The sequence below is a fragment of the Cervus elaphus genome, chromosome 19 (assembly GCF_910594005.1).
Source record: "Cervus elaphus chromosome 19, mCerEla1.1, whole genome shotgun sequence".
In the NCBI taxonomy this organism is placed as follows: Eukaryota; Metazoa; Chordata; class Mammalia; order Artiodactyla; family Cervidae; genus Cervus; species Cervus elaphus.
The window spans coordinates 76,383,184-76,398,536 of record NC_057833.1 but is presented as its reverse complement, the minus strand read 5'-3'; the positions used below and the strand labels follow the sequence as shown (position 1 = coordinate 76,398,536).

General features: G+C 48.1%; 1 long non-coding RNA gene across 2 annotated transcripts; it reads right to left on the bottom strand.

Annotated features, from left to right (window-relative positions):
* Window positions 1–805: 805 nt before the first annotated feature.
* Window positions 806–3,838, bottom strand: LOC122675755. 2 transcript variants are annotated; one of them, XR_006335335.1, is made up of 3 exons: window positions 3,690–3,838; window positions 3,136–3,488; window positions 806–1,130 (listed from the first exon to the last, which is right to left on the bottom strand). It is a non-coding gene; the product is annotated as an uncharacterized LOC122675755 (long non-coding RNA). The 2 variants fall into 2 exon arrangements; XR_006335336.1 differs by having other exon boundaries at window positions 3,234–3,488.
* Between the last annotated feature and the right edge of the window lie 11,515 nt (window positions 3,839–15,353).

Sequence of the window (15,353 nt, the reverse complement as noted above, 5' to 3'; positions counted from 1 at the left end):
TGCCCTTTATAACTGTGTGTGTGCATGCTAAGTCACTTTAGTCATGTCCAACACTTGGTGACCCTATTGACTTGTAGCCTGCCAGGCTCCCCTGTCCGTGGGGTTCTCCAGACAAAAATACTGGAGTGGGTTGTCATGCCCTCCTCCAGGGATCTTTCTGAACCAGGGAGTGAACCTATGTCTCAAGTCTCCTGCATTGGCAGACAGCATGCAGATGCATTTGCTTTTCCAGACCTTTAGAAAAACTAAATCAGAAATTCTGGGAGCCTCCAGAAACCATTGTTCATTATTTGCATCTAACGAAGCAGGTATAGGAACAAACCCATTAGAGAATTATGATGAAAGGGGGGGGGGCGGAATTCTTTCTGTATGGATGTGATTGTGGGGTTGTTATATGGAAAAACAAGGGGGGTACATTTGAGCTTTTTAAAAACAATCCTAATGAATTCAGTTTGCATATTGAAGGCATAAAGAAGGCTGGGTGATGACCAAAACTCTGTTGAGGGTTTCCCTGGTGGCTCAGTGGTAAAGAATCCACCTGCCATTCAGAAGACATGGGTTCCACCCCTGATCCAGGAAGATCCCGCATGCTTCAGAGCAACTAAACCTGTGCACACAACTCCTAAGCCTGTGCTCTAGGGCCTGTGTCTGAAACAAGAGAAGACACCGCAGTGAGAAGCCCACACACCACAACTAGAGAGTGGCCCCCAACTTGCAGCAACTAGAGAAATATGTTGTTGTGCATGCAGCAATAAAGACCCAACACAGCCAAAAATAAATAAAATATTTTTAAAAAATCCCTCAGTTGACAGAGTGTTAAAGAAAAACTCGGAGGGGCAGGCCTGCTGCTGCTTCTGTGGTGGTGGGGGAGTAGAGGGAGAAGGGGGTCAGAGAGAGGAGGTAGGTGGGGTAGGAGAGGCAGCTCAGGCAGGGTGGACAAGACATAAATGTTTCCTGTAGCAAAGTGTGCAGAGTTTAGCTGGAAAGTTATAGACAAGAAGCATATCCAATCAAAAGACTTTTTTTTTTCCAGGTTTTGCCTGAAATCTTCAAGTGAGCTTAGTAGCCCTGGGGATAAAGCCAGGCAGTTCTTCTAAGTCATCAAGGACCAGGTGTTAGCAGATGTTAACCTATAACAATAAAACAGCCAGTTATTTTTACCAGCAAAACAAGTTTATTCAGGAGCAGCAAAGAATCATAATTTAGGATATACAGCTATGTGGAACCACCGACTAACCCATAAAACAAAGGACAGGAGACTCTTATAGGAGTGAAGGGGAGCCAGGAGAGGTTCTCATAAACAATGGGGTTCCCAGGTGGTTCAGCGGCAAAGAATCCACCTGCCAATGCTGGAGACATGAGTTTGATCCCTGGGTCGGGAAGATCCCCTGGAGAAGGGAATGGCAACCCACTCCAGCATTCTGGCAGAGAAAATCCCACAGACAGAGGAGACTGGTGGGCAACAGTCCAGGGGATCACAAAGAGCTGGACACAACTGAAGCAACTAAGCACAGATGCAGTAGAAAAAAGCCATGTGTGCATGCAAAGTCACCTCAGTCCTGTCCAACTCTTTGTGACCCCATGGAATGTAGTCGCCAGGATCCTCTGTCCATGGGATTCTCCAGGCAAGAATACTGGAGTGGGTTTCCATGCCCTCCTCCAGGGGATCTTCCCAACCCAGGGACTGAACCCTCGTCTCCTGCAGCTCCTGCTTCGGCAGGCAGGTTGTTTACTGCTGAGCCACCGGGGAAGCCAGTAGAAAAAGTCAGAAGACCTCAAGTCAGATCAAAATCTACTAGTTATTTGTAACTCCAGACAAATTACCTAGTTTATATAAGCCCTGGTTTCTTCAAAATGTAAACTAGAAATAATAATTCTTGAGCCCCCCTTGAAAGACTGCTGAGACAATCCAATTACATTGTGAACTGAATGTAGATTTTTTTAAATATAAAGCACTGTAAAAACACAAGGTACTTATTCTTACCCTGAAGTAAAGAGAACATTAGAGTAATTGGAGTGATTATATTCACTTTCTACTCCTAGGTTTTGTAATGTTAAAGATGTATTGTAGATTACATAGTTCCTTAAGAAGCTTAATTAGACATTGATCAATAACACAAAAAACTTTTTTTCAAATATGTGATGTCTGAAAAAAAGTGAAATGTTTATTTGTTTTGTTGTTTATAGTCACTATGTCGTGTCTGACTCTTTTGCAACCCCATGGACCGTAGCCTGCCAGGCTCCTCTGTCCATGGACTTCTCCAGGCAAGAGTACTGGAATGGGTTGCCATTTCCTTCTCCAGGGGAATCTTCCTGATCCAGGGATCAAACCTATGTCTATGTGGGAAGCCCCAAAATGTTTATTAAAACCTAATAAATGCCTCTTTAGAAAGATAACCCAGAGTCTACTCATTTTCCTGAGGTTGTTGTGAGTCACAAAGGAAATGGTGAAGCTAAGACTTTTATGTGTGTATGTATGTATATATATATATATATATATATATATATATAGAGAGAGAGAGAGAGAGAGAGAGAATATTCATTTAACTGCATGGGATTTTAACTGTGGCATATGGGCTCTTTAGTTGCAACATGTGGGATCTTAGTTCCCAGACCAGAGACTGAACCTGTGCCCCCTGCATTGGGAGTGTGGAGTTTTAGCCACTAGACCATGAGGGAAGTCCCAGCTGAGACCTTTGAACTCTGGAAAGTTGTTGCTGGTGTCACTGGCAGTGTGAACTAGCAGGCAGTGTGTGGCCAGTTCTGAATGCCAGGGAAGAGAGGTTACATCACTGGAGGCTAAGGAATAATGGTGGTGGGGGGTGGGGGTTGTAAGGGAGATGGGATGATAATCATCAGGCGCTAGAAGCAAAAAAGAATGACAGAGGCAGAGAGCGCAGAGGTTCCCTGGGCAGGAGAGGGGCCTTCCTGTCCCTGACAGATACGCTTACAACTCGCTGGGAAGACTAGACTCCCGCTGCACCTGAGCAGGCGCCCCTGGGCAGCAGACAGGAGCAGGGGCTCACCTGGGCCAGGGAAGCTCGTGAAGCATGGCAGGGTCTGAGACCCCTGTCCCTCCTCAGCGGACACTGCCCAGCCATTAGGTCAGGGTCCCGACACCACGTGTTTACCCACCTTCCTTCCTGATCTTTGAGACCAAGGCAGCTGCCGAAACCTGTCCTGGGTCTCACTTCTGCTCTCTGAGCGTAACCCTGCTGTCTGAATGCAATTACCATGACACCTTTATGTCCTGGAGCTGTCATCTTTACATCCTGGAATATCTCATCAGACAGGACGACGGGGCAGGTGACACCGGTGAGGGCGGCAGGACCAGCTGACACTGAGGGCTTCCGGCGCATTCCTGGGGGCTTCCGGCGCATTCCTGGGGGCGGGGCCGGAAGTGCTGCCAGGGCTTCCCGGAGGCCGTGTCTCGTCTGAAGGCGCCCATCTTCTCCCTCGTGGCCACGCAAAGCAGGGAGGTCGAGGCCCTGGGTTATTAATTCACTAGTGTGATAAAACTGGTATTTTCAGATGGCCGTGAGCCAGGAGTTAAGCTGAGTAACTGAGGCCCCTGGGAGCAGGGCGTGGACAGTACTAGCTGGAGGGACCTCATTCCTGCAAACTGTGCTGGGAATCCACCTCTACCCCCCTACCCACCACCTCGCCAAACCAGGGCTGTCCCATCCCACCTGGCTCCCTCCTGGGAAAATCCAGCTCTTCAGGAAGCAGGTCTCTGAGGACGGAGAATGGCCCGGGTAGTGAGGAGCTCGGTAGGTCACTGGGAAGGAAAGAAATTAAGCATCTCAGAGAGAGAGACGAAGTTTCTTCAACTGTCTCTGCCCTCCCATGTTCACTTCCTCAGCCACTTGCTTCTGGGAATGTACTCGCTGGTCTGGAAATGCCCCCCTCTCTGTTGTTCCTTGAAAACAAAGAACGGAAACAGAAGAAAAAATCCTTTCATTACCTGGTACAGTGCTATACACAGACCCAAGACGGGGGAGATCAAAGCCCCAGCTTGTAGCAGGAATAAAGACGGATTCATTGACCATGCTGCAAGCAGGCAGGCACTCAGCAGACACTCCTACTTATGTGCCTTTTCTTTTCTTTTTTTTCCAAAACATTTTAGTCAGGAAAAAAAAATTTTTTTTTTTTTTTTATTCAAGGAGAGGAAAAGTCAGACTGAATGGATTCACATGGTGTGAGAGCCACATCCATATTTTAGAAAGGAACCCTCAAGCACAATGTCCCTGCCCACACAAGCAGGGGAGCCTGGAAAAAGTGGGCTGTTGACAGAAAAGGGAGTTCCCAGCAGTGACCTCATCTTAAACTGGCCCAGGTGTCATTGAGCCGTTTTCAACTGTTTGGTCAGACATGAAAGGGGATTAGAATGAGACCACGTCTAATCCCTTCTGCCCTGGAGCCCAGACCTGCACACTCAAGAGAAGGTTCTGGTGGATGGGTGGGTGAGCCAAGCTTGTGGCTCTTCCAAAGCTCTTTCAGTTAAGTGATCAGGAAAGAGATATGTTTGCAGACAGAATGGACTCCCACGTTTATGCATTCCTGTTGTGGGATACTTTCCTCACACACGGGGTGTTTCACCCGAGCTCCCTAACTGCAGCACTGCCTTGGCTGGAAGGAGGGGTGTGGAGAGGGGCCGGGCTCAGGGCACAGATGGGGTCTGTGAATGAGCCCCTCCTCTGCAGGGCATAGCCACAGCTTCTCAGGTAGGGGACTAGCCTCCAGAGAGCCTGCCACATCCCCTGAGATCAGGACTCACACATCCCCAGGGGCCCGAGAGGTTCTCAGCCCCCATCTGTGCTGATGCTCCAGGCAGAGTCCCGTTTCTCTTGTCCTGGAAGAGTCTGTCTCGGGTCAGAGTGCTGGGCAGGCCTGGGGAAACCTGTGTCCACTGGAGTAGGTTCCACGGGGCTTGTGGCTTATAAGCAGCATAGATGGTCTGTTTGCTTGTATGTGTGTGTGTGTGTGTGTGTGTGTGAAGTGTGAGTGTGTGTGTGCATGGGGTGGTATGTGATGAAGTGTGTGGTGTGATGTGTAATGTAATATGTAGTACTTGAGCTCTATGTGTGAAATGTGAGTGTGTGTGTGGTGTGTATGATGTGTGTGGAGTGATGTGTGTTTGTGGTGTGGTGTGCATGTGTATGGTGTGTGTGATGTGGTATGTGATGTGTGTGCTATATGTGTGAGATGTGTGTGTGGTTTGTAGAGGGTATGTGTGGGTTGTGTGTCCTGTGTGTGCTGTGTGTGGTATGTGTGATGTAGTATTGGAGTTTGTGCCATATGTGTGAAGTGTGAGTGTGCTGTGGAGTGTGTTTGTGTGGTGTGGTATATGATGAGGTGTATGGTGTGTATAATATAGTATATGGTGTGTGTGGTGTGATGTATGATGTGCGTGGAGTGATGTGTGTCTGTATGTGGTGTGGTTTGTGATGTGGTACATGCTGTGTGTGTGTGGTGTTTTATGGTAGATGTGGTGTGTGTGTGTGGGGGTGTGATATGTGACATGGTAATGCATGTGTGGTGTGTGTGATGTGGTATGTGGTATTTGTGCTGTATGTGTGAAGTGTATGTGTGCCTGTGTGTGATGTTTGAGTGGTATGATATGTGATATGGTACATGTTGTGTGTTCGTGAGTGGTGTGGTATGTGATATGGTACGTGCAGTGTGTGGGGGGTATGGTTTGTGATATGGTGCATGCTCTTTGTGTATGGGGGGGTGATGTGTGATGTGGTAATGTGGTGTGTTTGGTATGCATGTGTGGTGTGTGTGATGTATGTGGTATCTGTGCTGTATGTGTGAAGTTTATGTGTGCCTTTGTGTGATGTTTGAGTGATGTGTGTGATATGGTACATGAGGTGTGTGCGTGAGTGGTGTGGTGTGTGATATGGCACATGAGGTGTATGTGTGTGTGGTGTGGTATGTGATACGGTATGTGCTGTGTGTGCGTGAGTGGTGTGGTGTGTGATATGGTGCATGAGGTGTGAGTGTGTGTGGTGTGGTATGTGATACAGTACGTGCTGTGTGTGTGCGTGAGTGGTGTGGTGTGTGATATGGTGCATGAGGTGTGAGTGTGTGTGGTGTGGTGTGTGATACAGTACGTGCTGTGTGTGTGCGTGAGTGGTGTGGTGTGTGATATGGTGCATGAGGTGTGAGTGTGTGTGGTGTGGTGTGTGGTACAGTACGTGCTGTGTGTGTGCGTGAGTGGTGTGGTGTGTGATATGGTGCATGAGGTGTGAGTGTGTGTGGTGTGGTGTGTGATATGGTACATGAGGTGTGAGTGTGTGTGGTGTGGTGTGTGATATGGTACATGAGGTATATGTGTGTGTGGTGTGGTGTGTGATACGGTACATGTGGTGTGTGTGTGGTGTGGTGTGTGACATGGTGCCTGCTGTGCATGTGTGTGGTGTACGTGTGTGGCATGTGGGATGGCGGAGGGCAGAGGTCACTGCGGTCCAGGGTGGTCAGAGGCCTACTGAATGCACTAGGACTTGCCTGTGTCCTCGAATAGGAGGAAGGGCAGAGCCCCACTTGAGCCGCTCTGGGGAAGCCCACCGGCCCACGCAGGGCAGCCGGATGGAGGGCGGTGAGAGCCGGTCAGCAGGTAACGACCAGAGCCCAGGCCGCCTCCCTGTGAGATCACTGATGTGAGAGTCAGGACGCACGTGAAGCTCCTGGCACAGAGCTCCTAAGGGTTGCCAGGAAAGCCGAGCGAAGCCGATGTTAACTGTGCCCTAAAAGATTCTTACCTTAATATTGAAAGTATTCTTGCAGTAAAATATTTTATTCAGGCATGGAATAATCTATTCTTCCTGTCCTCCAGAGATGCACAAATAACAAAACCCTGGTGCTTCCCTTAGATTTGTATAGGAAACCTATACAAACATTTTGCAAAATTCTCTCAAGTGAAAAATCACTTCACCCCAGTTACCCACCCACCACTTACCCTCCAGGCTACTTAACCTTTTCACACCCTGGTTTCTTCTTCTGTGGAACAGGGTTGATGGTCTATAATCAACTCAATGAAAGGAAAGTGTCTACACTGTGTGCACAGTGCTGTGCTGAGTCACTTCAGTCGTGTCCGACTCTGTGCGACCCCATAGACGGCAGCCCACCAGGCTCCCCCGTCCCTGGGATTCTCCAGGCAAGAACACTGGAGTGGGTTGCCATTTCCTTCTCCAGTGCATGAAAGTGAAAAGTGAAAGTGAAGTTGCTCAGTCGTGTCTGACCCTAAGCAAGCCCATTGACTGCAGCCTACCAGGCTCCTCTGTCCATGGGAGTTTCCAGGCAAGAGCACTGGGGTGGGGTGCATTGCCTTCTCTGGTGCGCACAGTGAGTACCTGATAAATGTTAGCCAGCCTCCCAAGCTGGTCTCCTGGGCAGGTCCTCTGCTTTACTTCAGATGCTTGGTCCTGAGGGTCCAGGGTGAGTTGGCCTGGGTGACAGAAGATAACTGCGAAAGTGAGACTTGGAAAGTGACAAGTTCAAAGGAAAGAAGGGAGGGAGGAAGAGAGACAGATAAAGGGAAAGAAAAAAAGAAGGGACCAGCCAGGTCACTACAGGAGAGGTAACTAGACCATGCATGGACCCAGGTAACGTGTTTCCATTTTCCTCTTCTATTTCCTCCCCCAGAAGAATTTCCAAACACACAGAAGTTGGGGCCAAGTCCAAACTCTTGCTGTGTTCTCTCTTCCTAAAAGTAGAGTTGAAAACCATGTACTATGGCTGCCCACATTCAGATCTGCTCGCATGAACAGTATTTTCAGAGTTTATGAATCTTAACTCCAAGACAACACAGTGAATTTTTTTTACTGAGGTATAGTTGACTTTATTTTCTTGGGCTCCAAAATCACCACAGATGGTGACTGCAGCCACAAAATTAAAAGACACTTGCTCTTTGGAAGAAAAGCTATGCCAAACCTAGACAGCATATTAAAAAGCAGAGACATTACTTTGCCAACAAAGGTTCGTATCGTCGAAGCTGTGGTTTTTCCAATAGCCATGTATGGATGTGAGAGTTGGACCATGAAGAAGGCAACACCAGAGAATTGATGCTTTTGAACTGTGGTGCTGAAGAAGACTCTTGAGAGTCCCCTGGACTGCAAAGAGATCAAACCAGTCAATCCTAAAGGAAATAAATCCTGAACATTCATTGGAAGGACTGATGCTGAAGCTGAAGCTCCGATACTTTGGCCACATGATGTGAAGAGTCAACTTGTTAGAAAAGACCCTGATGCTGGGAAAGATTGAGGGCAGGAGGAGAAGGGAATAACAGAGGATGAGATGGTTGGATGGCATCACTGACTCAATAGACATGAGTTTGAGCAAGCTCCGAGAGATGGTGATGGACAGAGAGGCCTGGGGTGCTGCAGTCCGTGGGGTCGCAAAGAGTCGGACGCAACTGTACGACTGAACAATAACAATAGTTGATTTACAATATTGTATTCGTTTCAGGCGTACCGCATTGTGATTCAAAGTTTTTGTATGTTGTACTCCATTTAAAGTTGTTATCAGATACTGGTTATGTTCCCTGTGCTGTACAACATACACTTGCAGATTATTTATTTTGTTTCTTCCTTCCACAAATATGCACTGAGTACTTGCAACATGCCAACCCCTGTCTGAGACATTTGGGATGTGTTAACAAACGAAACAGGCAAAGACTGCTGTCCATGTGGAGTTTATGAGCTGTGTATGCAGGGAGACAGACAGTGAGCAGTAAAAAGCAGACAGAATGAGTGATTCATTTGTCTGGTTTGTTATAAAGTGACAAGTACTGTGGAAGGAGAGAAAGAAGGAGGAAGGGAGCCGGGGGGGAAGGGAGGAGGACAAAAAGTAGAGGTGGGCTGCGGTAAGGGAGACCTGGGCCAGGCTGGGGAGAAGGAGGCTGGTTGTGATCGGAAATCGAGAGGTGACCTCTGAGCAAGGGCTTGAAGGAAGGGAGGGCCTGAAAGGGCAGTGTCCAGAGGGGTAGCATTCCAAAGGGAACAGGCAGCAGAGAGGCCCTAAGGGTGCAGCACAATGGAGCATTCCCTGGAGGAGCCTTGAGGCTGGATGCCCCTGGCGTTCACAGAGGAGGGCGTCCACAGAGGGCCTCACAGGTCATCATTAGACAGGAGCCCCCTGGGAATCATTGCAGAGGTTTGAACAGAGGGGCGATACGATGTGACATATTGTAACAGTCACTGTGGCAGCTGAGCAGAGACCACACCATGCGGACAGGGGTGACAACTAGGAGATCAGCTCAGGGGCTAGGGCAGGTGGGAGAGGATGGTGGCTCGGACGAGGGGGCAGACCAGGAATATGAAGTGGGTGGTCAGCATCTCATAAATTTTGAACGTGGAGTCAGATGTTTCCTGAAAAGCAGATGTGGGATGGGAGGGAAAGAAGAATTAACTAATAGAAGAATGCATGTGTGCATGTATGCTCAGTTATGTCTGACTTTTTGTGACCCCATGGACTGCAGTCCACCTGGCTCCTCTGTCCATGTGATTCTCCAGGCAAGAATGCTGGAGTGGGTTGTCATTTCCTCCTCCAGGGAATCTTCCTGACCCAGAGGTTGAACCAGCATTTCTTGTGTCTCCCTCATTGAGCAAGGGGGATTCTTTACCAACTGTGTCACCTGGGAAGTCGCTGTAGAAGAATGGGTCGGGTATGAACTGAGGTGGAGACCCTGGCAGGTAGAGGACTTGGGGGAGGGAGGTGAGTGAGGGTAATACAGCAGAAGCTGGCTTTGATCACATCAACCTTGGGATGTCTATTAGAAACTCCAGCAGATCGTCGAGGAGGCAGGGCTGCAGGGGCTTAGTGTTTGGAATCGAGGAGAGTGCTGAGCTGGAACTATAAACTGACCTCATGTTTCAAGCCACAATCTGGCAAAGACCCCAAAGGCACAGAAGAGGACCAAGGATGGATGGTACCGCAGTGTTCCCAATCCTACAGGACTGGGTAGGGAGGAACCAGAAGGAGAGACTGGGGAGGACAGAGGAAAAGCAGGGTAGCAAGATGGTGGGGAGACTGGAGAAAGGAGGCTGAAGGCAGAAAGGTCAGTCCTGAATCAAGCGCTTCCAAGAGTCCAGGTCAGAAGGGAACTGAGGACTCAGCAGCTCCTTTCTGCGGCTTGGAGCCAAAGGCCGCTTTCACACTGTTGATCATCCTTCCCTGGGCTGTGCAGACTCATCCCCAGGATTCACTCTTCGTTTCCATCAAGGGACACCATCCAGTTTCACGTCCAGTGGGGTGAAAATAGAGACTCAAGGAAAGGAGCTTCTTCATTTAGCATTGAGCCCCAAGTACAAAATGCCCCAGCCCTAGGTTATTACAGGGAGATTGAAAAAGAACACCTTGCAGCCATCACATCCCCAAGCAAAGAGACAAGTTCACCACCCCAGTTCAGAAATAGAAAGCCTCCAGCCTTCCAGACCTGGTAAGGCGAGTTTGTTTCCATTTCACACGGTGAGTTTTATTGCTCTGCACCCTTACAAACTACCGATGCACTGAGCACGTTCTATCAAAACCAAATAAAAGCATCACTTAGTTGGGAGTAATCGAAAGGTATTGATGAAGGAAAAGACAGGAAATATATTGCCCTCAGAATCTTCCTGAAGCTCTGCAGTGGCTCTGTTACTCCAGCTGAGGAACGGGTATCTCTTCCACCTGCCAGAGGGCAAATCCCTTCATGTGCTGGAGTCTCAGCTGCCTCACCTATAAACTTGGGGTGATATTCCTCGCTGCCTACCTCTGCTTAAGGATCCAATGAGATAAAATGTGTAAGACCCGGCATATGGTGGCTGATGAATTTTAACCATAATTTTTTTAGCACCTAGAAATGCATGATCTGAAGAACTTGTAATTATTTTATTTATTTAGTTTTGGCTGTGCTGGGTCTTTGTTGCTGGACTTCCTTGGTGTGGTGAGTGGGGGCTCCTCTCTGGTTGTGGTGGGCAGGCTTCTCGTGGCGGTGGCTTCTCTTGTTGCAGAGCACAAGCTCTGTAGTTGTCATGCGTTTAGTTGCTCCATAGCATGTGGGCTCTTCCCAGATCGAACCAGTGTCTCCTGCATTGACAGGCAGATTCTTTACCACTGAGCAACCAGGGAAGCCCTGAAGAGTGACTGTTATAATGGTGATTGTCTGATACTTCCCCAGAAGGTTGATTTCACCATAGGTCCTCATCTCCCCCAGCCCCTGGGAAACCCGCAAATCCAGTCCTGACAGCACTGGATCCACCCTCCCCGAGCAAAAGTCCCAAGGACTCTCACAGGAGGGTCTCCCAGGGGAGAGACCCTGGCCGCCAGGTGTGTGGGAGAGGCCGCTCTTGACCTTTTCTCCTCTGCACACAGGAAGTAGAGCCCTTGGCAGGAGTTCAATGGCTGAAGGGAGCTCCTGAATGCAGGGTTGGCTTGTGATTCAAATCCTGCTCCTGTGTTTTAAGAACTAACAGTTGCCATCTCACTGTGTACACAGGTCGATATCCTGCTCTTTGCCCTGAGGGACACGTCTCATGGGTGACTCTCTTTTTCAGGTGCCTTCTGGTTGGCCCTTGGCTCGTCTCCCACCCACCTGATGGGGAGAGGCCCCAACCTCTCGGAAAAAAGCAAACAAACTCCACCCTCCAGATCCAACCCAAGCCAGCCAGCCTGGCTGGGTCCACCTGCCTGGCTCGCTCTGGGACAGGGCACCCCACCCACCTACCCTAGGTGTTTAGAGAGGTGTTTCCTCCACAGTAATCCATGGGGCACAAGTTTGTCCCCCGGGTGGGACTGTCAGTATTTCAAACCCAGGTTGTACGTTGGAAGGGTTTCTGGTAAGCTTTTACAATGGCATAACTGAAGTTCTATGTTTAAAAAAAATTTTTTTTAATGTTTAAATATGGTTGAACCTGAATTTTCCTATCACCATCAATGATAATAATGTGCATGCATGCCAAGTCACTTCCGTCATGTCTGACTCTTTGTGACTCCATGGACTGTAGCCCTCCGGGCTCCTCTGTCCATGCAATTTTCTAGGTAAGAATACTGGAGTGGGTTACCATAATAATAATAATTGTTATTAATTAAAACAAAAGCTATCGACTGTCAAGCAGTTAAAATGTGCTGGCTCTGGCTGAGGTGACTGGCACACGTGTTATGCACTAATTTCTCCATCTCCAGAGGAGTGGGTTTTCTCTCCCATTTCGCTGACAAGGCAGGTAAGGCGTCACAAAGAGGGGACACAATGGCAAACCCTGCATCAGGATTCAGTCCTTGTTGTGGGATCTAGGGCGTCTCCCCTCCCAGCATCCAATCCACCCCCACCCTCACCCAGGCGAGACCCCCTCCCACATCACCCCCACCCTACCCCTCCCACCTGAATGAAAGAACCTGGTGAAACAATCAGAACCTTTGGTTCTTGGTTGTTAAGCCATTTTATTAATACTCACATTGTGCCCCCTCTGCTTTGTTGAATCCTTGCTCAACAATTGCCGTAAGCCTTTCAGTCCCATTCTCAACAGTGGTTCAGATTAAACCTTAAGGTTTATTGTGTTGCTGGTCACTGCCTCACATAGCACCATCCTTTTCTTGAATTCCTCCTTCTAATTCATTTTTTTTTCATTTGATTGATGTATTTCATGAGTAAGAACTTTTTCAGAAGTAGCATAGGAAGTACACTATTCTCCTTGTTCCCTCCCATAGGAAGGAGGATCCTGGTGCTACCCAAAAAGGTCCCAGGTCCAGCTACTCCTCACTCAAAAAAGTCAGTACTCAAGTGAGGCAAACATAGGCAGAAAGGAAAGTTGCTTTTAGTCAGAAAGATGGCAATCCTGGGAGACGGTGGACTCGGTGTCTCCCGAAAACCACCTCGGAAGATTCTGCTTGGCCATGACAGCTTTTAAAGAGAAACAGAAGTAGTCTCAGTTAGTCATTTAGATGAGGGGTCAGAGTCATTGCCACCCCCCACTACATGCAGGCTGGTTGACTTCCTGTGATCTTTCTTTTTTAAACTTCTTTGTTGGAGTATAGCTGCTTTACAATGCTGGGTTAGTTTCTACTACATAGCAAAGTGAGTCAGCCACACGTATACAGAAACCCCCTCTTCCTTGGATTTCCTTCCCATGTGGGTCACCACAGAGCGCTGAGGAGCGTTCCCTGTGCTCTACAATAGGTTCTCATTATTATCTATTTTATACATAGCCGTGTGTATATGTCAATCCCAATTTCCCTGGTGGCACAAACGGTGAAGAATCTGCCTGCAATGCGGGAGACTCAGGTTCGATCCCTGGGTTGGGAAGATTCCCTGCAGGAGGGCATGGCAACTCACTCCAGTGTTCTTGCCTGGAGAATCCCCATGGACAGAGGTGCCTGGTGGGCTATAGTCCATGGGGCCACAAACAGTCGGACACAACTGAGCAACTAAGTACAATCTCCCAGTCCATTCCACTCCCCTCCCCTACCTTGGTATCCATGTATTTGTGATCTTTCTTTAGATGCTGTCTTGTTCACACAGTCTGTTCATGAGATTTCTGAAGGGGAAGCTAGGGATAGAGATATGGTCATCTGTTAATTACTTATTCTTCATTTCTACTTCCTCGATCTACGGAAAGAACCAACAAGTTAGGCAAAGTATTGTGTGAGCAAAATATCTGAAAGGTGTGCTTGGGCTAGAACCAAGTGGAGCATGGGGGTGACTGGTGTAAGTTTAATGTCAAGACAAAGGGACCTCCAGCAGCTAGCTCTTTCCTGCCAAAAGCTGCTTACACTGGGACCAGTCCCATTCTTCTCAGACTGGTGGTTCTATCACCATTCAGTCTTCTGGGACACTCCCCTGCCAGTCAGACACACAGTTTAAACAATTTCCCCTTTATCATTGAAATTTCTAAGTGTTCTTTTCAATAACTGCACCCAGAATTTGGTGAGGATCTCTGACCTGATGTCCTTAGCTCAAGAAACACTTGTTTTTTTTTAGTCTTTGCTTCTCCTCCATTATTTTGGTTCTGACTTCCTGGAAATTGTGTTATTACTCCTTGTTCAGTTGCTCAGTCGTGTCCAACTCTTTGTGACCACATGGACGCCAGGTTTCTCTGTCCTCCACTATCTCCCAGTTTGCTCAAACTTATGTCCATTGAATCGATGATCCCATCCAACCATCTCGTCCTCTGTCACCCCCTTCTCCTTCCCTCAATCTGTCCCAGCATCAGAGACTTTCCCCTCAGGACTCTTCTCACCAGGTGGCCAAATTATTGGAACTTCAGCTTTAGCATCAGTCTTTCCAGTGAATATTTAGGGTTGATTTGTTTTAGGATTGAATGGTTTGATCTCCTTGCTGTCCAAGGGACCCTCAAGAGTCTTCTTTAGCACCAAAATTCAAAAGCATCAATTCTTTTAGTGCTCAACTTGTATTCTTGTTGTTGGTCTAATCACTCAGTTGTGTCTGACACTTAGTGACCCCATGGACTCTAGCCCTCCAGGCTCCTCTGTCCATGGAATTTCCCAGGCAAGAATACTGGAATGGTTTGCCATCATCTTCTCCAGGAAATCTTCCTGACCCAGGGACCAAATCCAGGTCTCTTGCATTGTAGGTAGATTCTTTACCAACTGAGCCACCAGGGAAACTCAACTTGTGACATGAATGTAAAGGTCCCCTAGACTCCCTTCCCCATAAATCTATCCTTTCATGGTCCCCATCTCTTTATCTCTAGGCTCTGGGGCTGCAGATATTCCTTGACCTGCATTGAGCTTCTCATTTACACCTCAGATTTCAGCTCTGTTCCTTCTGCCGTTTGCTGTCTCTGTGAGTTCTTCTTTTATTCTCCAAGAATTCTCTTTTGAGCTCCACTTGCATTTTTTTTTTTTTTTTTTTACAGTAAGAGCTCTTATTTCTTTCTTAGAATAGCTTCTGAAATTTCCCTGAGGAAAAAATGTCTTAGAATTCTATGTTAAGTTCTTTGTGGCGCCCCTTCAGCTGCTGATCCCCTCGTGTGTCTGGGAGCATCTCGTCGGCACATATTTGGGGGAGCAAAGCTAAGACTGGCATTTCTTGGTAGCTAGTGCAGGTTCATTCTGGAGCCAGTTTAGTGGGAGTCTTTGGAAAGAAGAGAGAATGGGATAGAAGCCAGGGGTCCGCTGACATGTTTCCTTTTGGGGATAGTGCAGAGGCAGGAGGGGGCAAGTGGCCAGAGCTAAAAACCAGGATGAAGGGGTTGGCGCCGTTTTGATCCAGCGGTGGAGAGTGGGATTACCTGGTGGTCCTTAGTCTGCAGGCCACAGGTGGATAGTCACTCTATGTCTGATGCTCTGGCGGGGTTTCTGAGATTTTAAATGAGTTATCCTGTAACTGCTCCTGGTTTGCCCACCTACCCTTC